This window comes from Canis aureus, chromosome 9 (assembly GCF_053574225.1).
Source record: "Canis aureus isolate CA01 chromosome 9, VMU_Caureus_v.1.0, whole genome shotgun sequence".
NCBI lineage: Eukaryota > Metazoa > Chordata > Mammalia > Carnivora > Canidae > Canis > Canis aureus.
This window is the reverse complement of record NC_135619.1, coordinates 41,083,678-41,096,333: the sequence shown is the minus strand read 5'-3', so window position 1 is coordinate 41,096,333 and position 12,656 is coordinate 41,083,678. Positions and strand designations below refer to the sequence as shown.

The window sequence follows — 12,656 nt, the reverse complement described above, 5'->3', positions numbered from 1 at the left end:
CCCTCCATAGGGTGCCTCCTGATAACTTTGTCTCAGGCCTGGTGCTTACCAAACACATGCCTCCCACTGTTGTCATCACAAGCTTGGTTGGATGGGGGTGAGATAAGGGAGTGGCCCATCCTGGTTGTTGGGTCCCTGCTGCAGCTGGCTGATTACAGGTTGGCCTGTAATTTAAGATACAAAGCATATTAGTGGGGAAATGGCTTCCCTTAGTCTGTTTTCTGTCCATGGTGCCTGGTCCTCTTCTGCTCTCAGCCGCAATTTTTTTTTTTTTTGTCACCTCTAGGTTGTGAATTCCATCTTCACAGGGGTTTCTCATGGATTTTGGCCTTCTGAGTTCTGTTAACTTCTTCCTGGGCATCGGCATGGCTCAGCTCAAGGGTGAGAAAGCCAACACTGTGTGTGTGTGTCATCCTTTCCCCTAGCTCTCTTTGGGAATGTTCTTTTTCACATCTTTGATTCTGCTCAGAAGGTACTCAGCCTATTAGAGGGTTTAATATTATAAAAGATCTTCCAAATCTGAAGGAGTCTACTCAGTATTGTGGAACCTTGGTTACACTGATTAGGTAGGAAGGGAGGGTGACTTTGAATTCAGATAAGGAGAAACTCCATTAGGTGCTCATTCTGTACATGAGAGAGATACTTTATCACTTGTTAAATGGATAATTTGAAAAATGGTTGCAAATTGTCCTACAGTATAATTTGAGAAAATGGCAGTGTCAGGCTTATCACTAAACTCTGTAGAATGTGCATTATCAAAATCATACAGTAGCGATATTATGTCTTTTTATCGTAAGATCAAAATAAAGTATTCTGGATTCAAGACAGAGTAAGAGCTAATAAGAGACTTCACTGCAACATGCAAATAAGCTGTCTTGAATGTGGCAGAGGTGAGCAATGTTGGCTGTTTGGTTGATTTCCTTTCCTTTCTTGAAGGGAGGACTTGATCATCTGAAGGCATCCGGTGAAAGGAAACATTGCAACCGCAAATCATGTCTTTACAAGAAACAATGAAAAACCTATTCAAATTGGCTTACTTGCTACATCAGCTTCTCCATGCTGTGAAACTTCAAAATGTAATTACTGGGCCACACAAACACAATGAATTAAAAAAAAAAAAGGCTGTACAACCAAGACAAGTACATTCCCCAGTGTTTCTTTGGTTCTATGTAATCCGCATTGTCTCTACACTGTAAACAATTCTTCGAGTTTTCTAAAGCTTTAGTAATATTATAGCAAATTAAATATCTCCAGAGAATGATTATTTTCTCTTAATGAGTAATAATAATTGTTCTGTGCTGACCTTCCATGGCCACATTTCTCCAAAGAATTGATGACCCCTGTACTTCCATTATACTTTTTAAATTTATATTGGTGATTTTATTTTTATCCTAGGATACTTTAAATTGAGATTATTACCTATGCCATATCAATGCCATTCAAGTGAACCTGTGAGACTAGGAAAAATAACACTCTTTGTTAGCTGGGCCATAGCTGTGTTGTCTTGGTCAGGTTAATTAATGTCTTGTGTTTCCATTTCTTTATCTGTATAATGGGAAGAATACACTTAATGCATGGAGTTTTTAGAAGGATTAAGAGATTATGAATGTGAAAGTAGCTTTTAAAGCATGATGCAAAATACAGTTATTAGTTCTAATTATTCGTCATAAGATAATAATTACTATCATTTGAGAAACATGTTCCTATCATTCATTTGCTGAATACTTGGAGTTTTAGGCATTTCTGCCTAGACTCAACGGAATCTTCGTATCAAAATACACAGCGGTAAAAGTCCTTATTTCTATCTTAAGCTCCTACAGTTAGATTCTTTTTCATTTCTCAGAGGTATATCCCATGAGTGAAGGGTCTCAGGGAAACTTTGACACTACCCTATGCATCCCACGACCCATCCTTGTTAGATCAGTCCTTTAGTGTATACAGATCTATGAGAATATTTTTCTTCATAAGCACCAGCAATTCATGCCAACAGCTTGTTTACTTTTATGAGATTTATCCAATCTAGTTGATTGATTTGTCATCAAAACTCCAATTTGGGCTTTAGACCTTAGGTCCATGGAGAGTGTGGCAAACTATTATTTTATCACATCCCTGGGTTCTGCATTCACAATGTGTGTGATTCAAGTGTTCCCTCATATAGCATATTTGCTCTTTTCTGTGGTCACTGTATAAAGAAAGCACACCAAAGACTTAAGAGAGTCAGTCGTCTGCCTACATGGTTAAATTTACTTCACTCCATGAATTTGTTTGCAGGACAAATGGCCTTTCAAAGATGTCTATACGAGTACCAGTTGCTTTATTGTGTTCAATTGACCTCACCTAAGTTCAAACAAGAAGCTTGTTCCATGAATTCTGTTGCTATGATTTAGGTTTGTGAACCTCTAGAACTCATAACAATGCTTTTAAAAAATGATACAGGTTCTATCTGACATAGTTTAAGTCACTCCAAACCTGAACACAGCAAGACTCACAGAATCCTAGACACACTGCCTGGCCTAATAGTCATATGAATCTCTAAAGAATGTCATAATTAACTGGAAAATGAGGTAATGCATGGCACCTTCACACCCCTTCATAGTTTTCCTCTTTCTTCAATATTGTAACTTTGTGTAACAGCTTCTCTCTTTGATCTACCTGTACGAAGTGTTTACAGAGAAATTCCATGTATTCCAGTTTGAACTTAACAAATCTTTATATTACAAGTTTGAAGTTGGTAGAATATGAATGTTTTAAATCCATGCCTTACAGCAAAATGTCTCAAAGAGATAATTTCCTAGGAAAGACATAGCTCACATTGAAACTTACAATTCATTTTCGTAGGATGAGAGCCAAGGATTATTTCAACCTTAGATCACCTTATCCTGAATCCCTAAATATTCTATGTGAGTCTCCAGGCACTTGTTACATATTCTTGCCTCTATATGTTCTTTAACATCATTTCAAATACGAGTTGGTGGCCCAGTTACCTTTGTGAAGCCAAATCGTTGTAAACTTAAAGTGCCTTCCATTCTTCTTAGACGAAGGAGCCTAGTATTCTTTGCTAGGTGCTATGCTAGGTGCATTACCTACATTATCTAACTTAATCTGTAGAGAAATAGTATGAGGAATGCATTATTGTCCCTTTTGTACAGATGAAGAACACAAAGAAAAGGGAATTGTAGCAAGTTGTCTCAAGGAGAGTAGTAAACAAAGTAGTATATGACAGAACTTCAATTTGAATGTACGTGTCAGGCTCTGAAGTTTATGATCTTTCTCCATACCAGGGAGTGGTGAGAATGAAATTATCAAAGAAATTATCAAACTATAGTAAATTACTTCAGTGTGTATCAGTCTAGTGTGTGCGTGCGTGTGTGTGTGTATGTGTGTGTATTTATAGAGATTCTAGATTTGAGGTATCTCATATGTCTAGTGTCCACTGCTACAGAATCCACGCATGGACATGGTCTAGCCTTTGCCGGTACACTTAGCCAGCGTGGACATGATCCTCTCCCATGACGTTGGAAACAGAGATCTCACCTTGGGGTGTTTCCCTCCGCTGACATCTAGTGCAAGACTATCACTGCTTATAAATGCAAAGTGAATTTAGAAAACCCTAAGTTACCATGAAATTCAGTGCTGCCCTGCTGGTGTGACTTTTAATCCCAATGTGACCTAAAGTACATAAAGTTAATATAATTAGCACGAGATGAAGCCAGTGGTCTGTAGTTATAGACAGCTTTAGAAAGTGGCACCCAGGGCCCAGTACTGGCAGTGGTCCACATTTCCTTTCTCTTGGAAGGAATAGGAATCTTCAGTGCTGAACAATGGCAGAATTGGGTCACTTTTCATGCTGACTCAGATTGTACACAGAAGAGGATTTTGGTCCCCAGGCAAACAGAGACTTGAGAAATGGAGGTTTTTTTTTTTGTTTTTTTTTTATGCCTCTACCTTAGTAAGATGGTATATGGATAAAATAAACTGGACAATATGTGGCTCTATAAAATTATTTAAATACCTACCTTTGCTTGAATGAGAGGAACTGATTACATAAAGTATAGTAACTTCTTATGCAAGGGAAATTGTAAATGTATATAGATAGGTAGATATATTGATCCATAGATCCATTGATCAATGGATTGATCGATGCATCCATCTGTCCATCCATGTGTAGCATAAGAAAAATTAAAGTAGATAATGAGACTTAAGTTATTTTTCTCCTATGGTCAAATGTAACAACTATAACAGCAAATTGGAATCAGTAATACTAATATCTGGGTAAGGACTTCAAGACTTGCAGTGACTCTAATAAGGAATTATCCTGGCCTTAGCTTTTTTTTTGTGCTCATGTATCTTCATCAGAGAACAATGGTATCCATGTCTTCACAACTGTCAAAGAGTTAGGAATCAGAAGTTATACTTTAGCTCTTACTATTTTCCCCATGTGTAAAATTAAAGAGTGAATTGGATGATCTCTAAGATCCTTGTAAACATCACGAGATGATAAGTGAAAAGAATTGATTTTTAAATTTGACCTATGTTTGAATCCTGGCTTCATGTTTTTCTAGTTATGTAATTCCTCTGTGCCTTAGGTTTTTTTCTGTACAATGAGAGTATAATATTATTTCATATGGTTGATGGGAATATTAAATTAGAATAACAAAAAGAGCTTAGCACATTGTAGATAAGCAAGGGATTTTTTTGTTCTCTTTCTATGACTATAGGGACTAATTGAGATACTAAAAGTTAGCTATTATTCTTGCTCTTGATTTTAATGGTTCAGATGAAACTTAAAAACGTATAATATTACATGGGCTAAAAGACAATTGCATTCCAATAAGCTATGATTATGGGAGAAATATCTCACACAGCTGCTGTGGAAATTAAGTAAATGAGATATTTTAAACTAATTTGTTGATTCCTCCATTCAAAATATGTTTACTGAGAGGATCTAGGTGCTGATGCTGTGCTGGGTGTACACTGATGTGCAAACCCAGATGAGTCTTCTGCCCTCAGGAGAATGGGAAGATCATTATTATTCAAAGAAACACACTGAAGTAGCACAGTCTGGCCCCTTCCCTTGGGAGAATTAATCCACATTGATTCCTAAGAGACACTACATATGGCCAGCTTCCTGTTACTGGGTGGTGAATCAGGGGTAGTGCATGTGAAGTGAAGTGTTTTTGATATAGGAAACCAGAGTTCACCCAGGATTCTGCTCACCCCAGTTTATCATTGAGATACCTGAGAGCTGAAAAAAGAAAGTAGACAAGAATTGAGGCCACTTTAAAGACTCTGCCTCATTGTGGGCTGCCATGGTCTCTTTGCTTATATCTCTTGGTTCTCTCTGTAGGATTTTTGCCTCATAATATTTGATTTCCATGACCTATCATGGCAAGATATCATGGCTTGGTTCCTGTTTCTCCTCACTAGCCACCTCTTATCTTAGTAATACCTAATGAAAATTTCCAAGAGAGCCAACTTGAATTCTCTCTCCTTTTTGCTCCAAGTCACACCAAAGTCCCTGACCAGTGTGTGGATGCTGCTACTGAGTCAGGTGCACATTCTTCATCCTATCAGTTGTGGCCGGGGCTGCTGGACTGACTCTCAGCAGGGGTGGTGAGTAGGGGAGGTCCTGGGGGGTCTACTGTGGTTCATCAAGACTCAGCCTAAAACTTGGATGAAATATTTGTCCAGACCATCTGATTTGTATACTACCCAATCAACTTTCGATAAACTTACATGTCTTTTCAGGCACCTGACTTTGGGTACACAAGGCTGTGAATAAGTTATGAATGGAATGGGGCAGCCCCGGTGGCTCAGCAGTTTAGTGCCGCCTTTGGCCCAGGGCGTGATCCTGCAGACCTGGGATCAAGTCCCACATCGGGCTCCCTGCATGGAGCCTGCTTCTCCCTCTGCCTGTGTCTCTGCCTCTCTCTCTGTGTCTCTCATGAATAAATAAATAAAATCTTAAAACAAAAAGTTATGAATGGAATGGCTGCTGGAATGTGATGGTCACTGAAAATCAGTACATGGGATATTTGATTGGTAGTTTCATCTCTTATTAGTCAGTGACCACTAATCTGACCAGCTTTATGTGTAATGACAAAACTGAAGGTGTAACACCTGTCAGAATGGAGAAACTAAAAAACACAAGAAACAACAAATGTTGGTGAGAATGGTGAGAGAAAAGGAACACTTGTGCACCACTGTTGGTGGGAATGCAAATTGGTTCAGCCACTGCAGAAAACAGTTTGGAGGCTCAAAAAGGTATGTGTACCCCTTTGTTTTTTCAGCATTATTTGCAATTACCAAGATATGAAAGCAACTCAGGAGTCCATTGATGGATGGATGAAGAATATGTGATATATATACAATGGGATATTACTCAGCCATAAGAAGAAGGAAATCTTGCTATTTGTGAGAACATGGATGGACCTAGAAGAAGTAATGCTAAGTGAGATAAGTCAGAGAAAGACAAATACCATATGACTTCACTCATTTGTGGAATTAAAGAAACAAAACAAATGAACAAACTGAAAAAGAGACAAATAAAGAAACGCACTCAAATACAGAGAACAAACTGGTGGTTGCCAGAGGGGAGGTGGGATAGGGGATGGGTGAGATAGGCTATGGGGATTAAAGAGTGCCCTTGTTGCGAGGAGCGCTGGGTGATGTATAGAATTGTTGAATCACTAAATTGTATGCCTGAAACTAATGCAACACTGTATGTTATTTATACTTGAATAAAAAAATTTTAAAAAGAAACACCCAAATGTATAAAGTGGAAGACAATATACTGGGATGGTAACTTCTCCAAGAACCAAATTTATTGCTGGAATCTTAACTCTTTAATCTCACAGTATTAGCGTTTGGTCACACAATTTCAGTTTAAATTTGAGAATTAATTTGTTGGTATATAATTCTTGAAATTGCTTCTTTATAAAAAATAGTACAGAATAAACAGATACAAGATAGAAAATAAAAATAGCTATAATCCTGCTCCCGAGCAATAACAAATATTTAAATTTTTATGTATATCCCATCCAAAAGGGGATAGGGAGGCATGCCAAATATATGTACTGCTACATTTATAAAAATGGGATTATATTGTTCATACTTTTGTAGCCTGCTAACCTTATAATATTTCTCTAATTTATTTCCATTTCTCTAAATGGCCTTCTACCATCTTTAATGGCTAATAGCATCCTTCTGTATGAACAAAACATATGCCTTCTAAATTGCTGGGCAATTAATTGTTATTACAAACAGTATCATAATGAACTATTTTAGCTAAATATTTGCCATTCTCGACAAGGACTCCTTTGGGGCACCTAGTAGATTTGGTTGATGCCCTGCCCAGACTCCCTTTACTAGACCAATGCATCTGTCCCCCAGCTGCTGTATTTTGGTTGCTAATGATTCACAGCTGCTCCATTTTACCAGCTAGATAACAGCTCCCAGCTAATGGGAACCTGCTTGTCAAAAAGGTTACAACTCCAAGGCTGGGGGAAGCTGCACCCTCAGACCAATTAATGTGGGTCCGTAAGACCATCCTTCTTGATACAAGGTAGGGACAGTTCTGCAGGAGCAATTTAAGATCTGGCTTGACTCTCTTCTCCAGAACTACAGTCCTTACTTCCTTAAAAGTTTTCCTGAGGAGTACTTCCTCAATACACAATGTGCACTAGAATCTGAGACCCTGGCTCTGCCTCCAGGGAATAAGACCTGAGACAATGATGAATACCTACACGGTATGTATAAGAAAGAGGGCATACATAAAGGACCACTGATTTTTAAAAAGGATTTTATTTATTTATTCATGAGAGACACAGAAGTAGAGACATAGGCATAAGGAGGAGCAGGCTCCCCGCAAGGAGCTTTATTCGGGGCTCAACCTCGGGACCCCGGGATCATGACCTGAGCCAAAGGCAGATGCTCATCCACTGAGCCACCCAGGCATCCCAGGACCATTGATTTTTTAAAATGACGTATTCATCGAGAATAAAATTCACACACCATATAATCCATAATCCATCATTTTTAAAAGGAAAAAAACAAGAGTTCAAAAATATTCACAGATAGATATGCCCATCAGGACAATTTGAGAACATTCCATCACCTCAAAAAGAAACCTCTTATACTTTAGCTGCACCCTGTACCGTATCATTGACTCTAACCCCGAGTGAGCCCTCATCTTTTCTCAGTCTGCAGATTTGCCTGATTTGGATATGTCACATAAATGGAATAATACGTGACTGGCTTCATCACTGAGCATAATGTTTTCTGTTTTCAAGGTTCATCCATGTTTATATTAAAATTTAACCAGTTGTCCAATATTGATCTTTATAGCTATGTTTTCTTCATTCTAATCCGGATTCATGCAGTGCATCCACACATCTAGGGTTGCTATGATTTCTTGGTGAAATGATCTGTTTAACATTATGGAATGTTCCTCAAATTCATATATTTTAAAAGTTATATATTTTTATTGAATTTAGAAGCTCTATATTACTCTGGATACAAGTTTTTTTGTCAGAAATAGGTATTACAAATATTGTTTTCTGGTATATGGCTTGTCTATTCACTTTCTTGTTAGTATTTTATTTATTTATTTATTTATTTATTTATTTATTTATTTATTTATTTAAAGATTTTATTTATTTATTCATGAGAGACACACACAGAAAGAGAAAGAGAGGCAGAGACACAGGTAAAGGGAGAAGCAGGCGCCCTGCAGGGATCCCGATGTGGAACTGGATCCTGGAACTCCAGGATCACGTCCCAGGCCAAAGGCAGGTGCTAAACCGCTGAGTCACCCAGGGGTCTCCGATAGTATTTTATTTTTTAAGATTTATTTATTTGAGGGATCCCTGGGTGGCGCAGCGGTTTGGCGCCTGCCTTTGGCCCAGGGCGCGATCCTGGAGACCCAGGATCGAATCCCACATCGGGCTCCTGGTGCATGGAGCCTGCTTCTCCCTCTGCCTATGTCTCTGCCTCTCTCTCTCTCTCTCTGTGTGTGACTATCATAAATAAAATAAACTGAAACTTAAAAAAAAAAAAAGATTTATTTATTTGAGAGAGAGAGAGAACTCAAGTTGAGGAAGGAGCAGAGGGAAAGAGACAAACAGACTGTGCTCACGGGGCCTAATCTCATGACCCTGAGATCATGACCTGCACTGAAATCATGAGTCAGATGCTTAACCAACTGAGCCACTAAGGTGTGCTGATAGTATCTTATTTTAAAGTTTTATTTTAATTCCAGTTAACATACTTGATAGTATCTTTTTGATGAGAAGAAGTTATAATATGATAAAGCTAAGGGCTTTCACTTTATCACATATATTTTATTTTATTATTTTTTAAAGATTTATTTATTTATTTATTTATTTATTTATTTATTTATTTATTTATTTATGATAGAGAGAGAGAGAGGCAGAGACACAGGAGGAGGGAGGAGCAGGCTCCATGCCAGGAGCCTGATGGGGGACTTGATCCTGGAACTCTGGGATTGTGCCCTGGGCCAAAGGCAGGCGCTAAACCAGCCAGGGTTCCCCACATATATTTTATTTTATTTTATTTTATTTTATTTTATTTTATTTTATTTTATTTTATTTTATTTTATTTTTTATCACATATATTTTAGGAAAAACTCATCAGTGTCCACAAACACCTGCTGGGATTATAATTGAAATTATAATCTGATGAGTATTATTCTCTGATGAGAATTATATATTGATGAGTATTGAATTGCTAGATCAGTTTAGATATGATTGATATCCTAACAACATTATTTCTGATTTTTTCCAATACATGAGCTTGATGTATTGCTGTATTTATTTAGGTCTTCTTTAATCTTAGCATTATTATTATTTTTTTTAGATTTTATGTATGTATTTATTTAGAGCACGAGCAGAAAGAGGGGCAGAGGGAGGAGAGAGAATCTCCAGCAAACTCCGTGCTAAGCATGGAGTCCTACAGGGGGCTCAATCTCATGACCTTGAGATCATGACCTGAGTCAAAGAGTCTATGGCTTAACTAACTGAGCCACCCAGACATTCCAATACCAGCACTATTTTAAATTCTCTTTGTAGTTATCTCCTATGTCTTTCATTGAATACACTTCTAATTGTTAATTTTTTGATGCTATTGAAAGGGCTACTAAAATTTTTTTTTCTAATGGTTTTCTGCTAAAATATATTCATCTTATTTTTGTACATTGACTTTCTACCCAGAAGCCTTACTGAATTCATTTAGGGTCTAGGGATTTTCTAACCTAAGCAGTCATAATCTGTGAATAGAGACTGTTTTGCTTCCTTCTTCCCAAACTTTATGATTTGTATTTACTATTTATGCCTTTTTTGTTCTGGCTAGAACCTCATAAAATGTTGACTAGATGTGGTAAGAGTGGACATTCTTGTCTTGTTCTTAATCTTGGAAGTATTCCATATTTCACAATGATATATAATGTTAGGTGTCTTAGATTCCCCTCATTAAGTTAAAATTTTCCTTTATGTTTCTACTTTCATAAATTACTCTTATTTATTACATACATGGATGTTGAATTTTGTTAAATGCTCTTTTCTCCATCAGTTTAAATGACCATATTGTTTTCCTCCTTTATTCTTTTAGCATGATGAATTGCATCAGTTGATTTTGAATGTTAAAATAAATTTAACATTCCTAGAGTAAATTTCACTTGGTCATGCAGTATTTTCCTTTCATATTTGCTGAATTTCATTTGCTAGTATTTTCTTATGGAATTTTGCCATTGTTTTCCTAAAGAATACTGGTCTTGATAAAGCTAATTTGACGTCATAAATATATAATGCCAACAACTAATGATTTGAAAAGCCATGAGAAAAGTGTTGAAAGTTTTGGCAAATTGTATGTATTCAGCCATAAAGAAAAACAAAAGCAAATTGTCACATGGGTTAAATTCATAAAGAGTAAAATCAGTATTTGGAGGTTTTTTCTTTCTCTTACATAGCAAAGTTATTTTCTGTCCAGATAACAGAGATGTCTTTTATTAAAAGTTGTTCTGACTCTGCTTTTTGAATACTCTTGAATTACCTTGAAAAGAGGATTACTTATTTTTTGAAGTTAAAAATATTAATAGTTATGATTATTTATTTAAAAATATTGTATGTAACTATTTCTTGTCTTTGGATATTAATGACTTCTATGCTCTTATCTTTTCTGACAAGTCTGATTTTGCCTTTCTCAAAACCAAACCTCAAATTTGTAATAAGATTAGTAAGATGGCCTTTATGTTTGAATAATCTTTTGCGTAAGGCCATCAGGAAACATGAAGATTTCCTCCTCCTTTATCCATATAGAAGAAAGTGAATAGAAATAATTATTTCTTGATGCTGTCCATATTTTACTTAATTCAAAGCTATTGTGAGAGCTCTTTTGTTTACCAAACATAGAATGCAGGAATGACACATGGAATCAACTCAAAAGAAAATTTCAATCTTCCTAGGGTATCTAGGTTAATATCAATAGATCTCAATGACCACATATCTTTCATACTAAAATAAACATTATCATGTTCATGTACAAAGGCTGATAGTATTTACAGAATGTTTTATTTTTAGGTTTTAATGCTATTGTCAATCAGGGACAATCATAATGCAGGTTTATGGGATAAATTAAAGACCTAGGGGTTTGTCAGTTTTCTCACTTTTCATAACATGTCTTCCTTTTCCCAGCATAATCAGTGACAAAATCTTTATAAAACTGATTATGTATTATAGCTTAGTAGAAGGTTCCATTCTCCTCCATTCTGATAATGTTAAAAATCAATTATAATGTTATAATAAATTAACAGATGATTTGGCTTTATCATTCACAGAGGCTTCCACTGCTTCTTTATATTCACCTAACTGCCTCTGATGTAAGATTAAAAACTGGAATGTGTCTTCTGGAAGGAACACTGAAAGAATTTGAGTAAGGGACCATAACAGGTGTTCTTTCTCTTTTTCCTTCCCTTTCTCCCTCCCTTTCAGGATACTTGCTCTTGGAAAACAATGACCGTGTTGTGAGGAAGCTGGGCTATGTATAGGTGTTCTGGCCAACATCTTCACCTGAGGTCTCAGCCAAGGCCAGCATTAAACAGTAGGCAAGTGAATGAGCAAGCTTTCAGATGATTCCAATCCCCATCCTTCAAGTTGTCCCAGCCAATACCCAATAAAGTGGAGATGAGTTGTCTTTACCAACGCCTGTTCAGATTTCAAATTCATAAACTAGATGTCAATTTGAGCCACTACATTTTGAAATAATTTGTTATGCTATCATTATAACTAGAATTGATTTTAGTACTGGAACACAGTAACTGGAACAGGTAATATAAGGTGTCACTGAAATCACCACCACTAACAGTGACTGAGTGAAGATTTCCAGAACTATTTGGGGTCAGAAGCAGGAAACAATAGGAACAGGTTGCTTTCTTCCCAGATCATTGGCACAAGACTCCCAGATTCCAAGAGTCACTGCTTGACATGAGCTTCTTCACACGTTTCTATTTTTATCCTCTTTTAAAGTTATCATACCTTTGAAGGAAACTCTGTTATTTAGTTACATTACTTTCAAACTCTTTATCCTTGACAATTATGAGATGTGTGGCCAATTCTCCAAATCTTGTAAAGTTATCCTGAGAT

General features: G+C 36.7%; 1 long non-coding RNA gene across 4 annotated transcripts in view; it reads left to right on the top strand.

Moving 5' to 3' along the window:
* Positions 1-12,656, top strand: part of LOC144320707 (uncharacterized) — a 91,006-nt gene that overhangs the window by 63,485 nt on the left and 14,865 nt on the right. For 3 of the 4 annotated variants that reach the window (XR_013386312.1, XR_013386313.1, XR_013386315.1), the window contains one exon: positions 287-381. This is a non-coding gene — a long non-coding RNA (uncharacterized LOC144320707). Of the gene's footprint in view, positions 1-286; positions 382-936; positions 3,905-12,656 lie in introns of those variants that run through there. The other variant, XR_013386314.1, reaches the window with a different exon arrangement.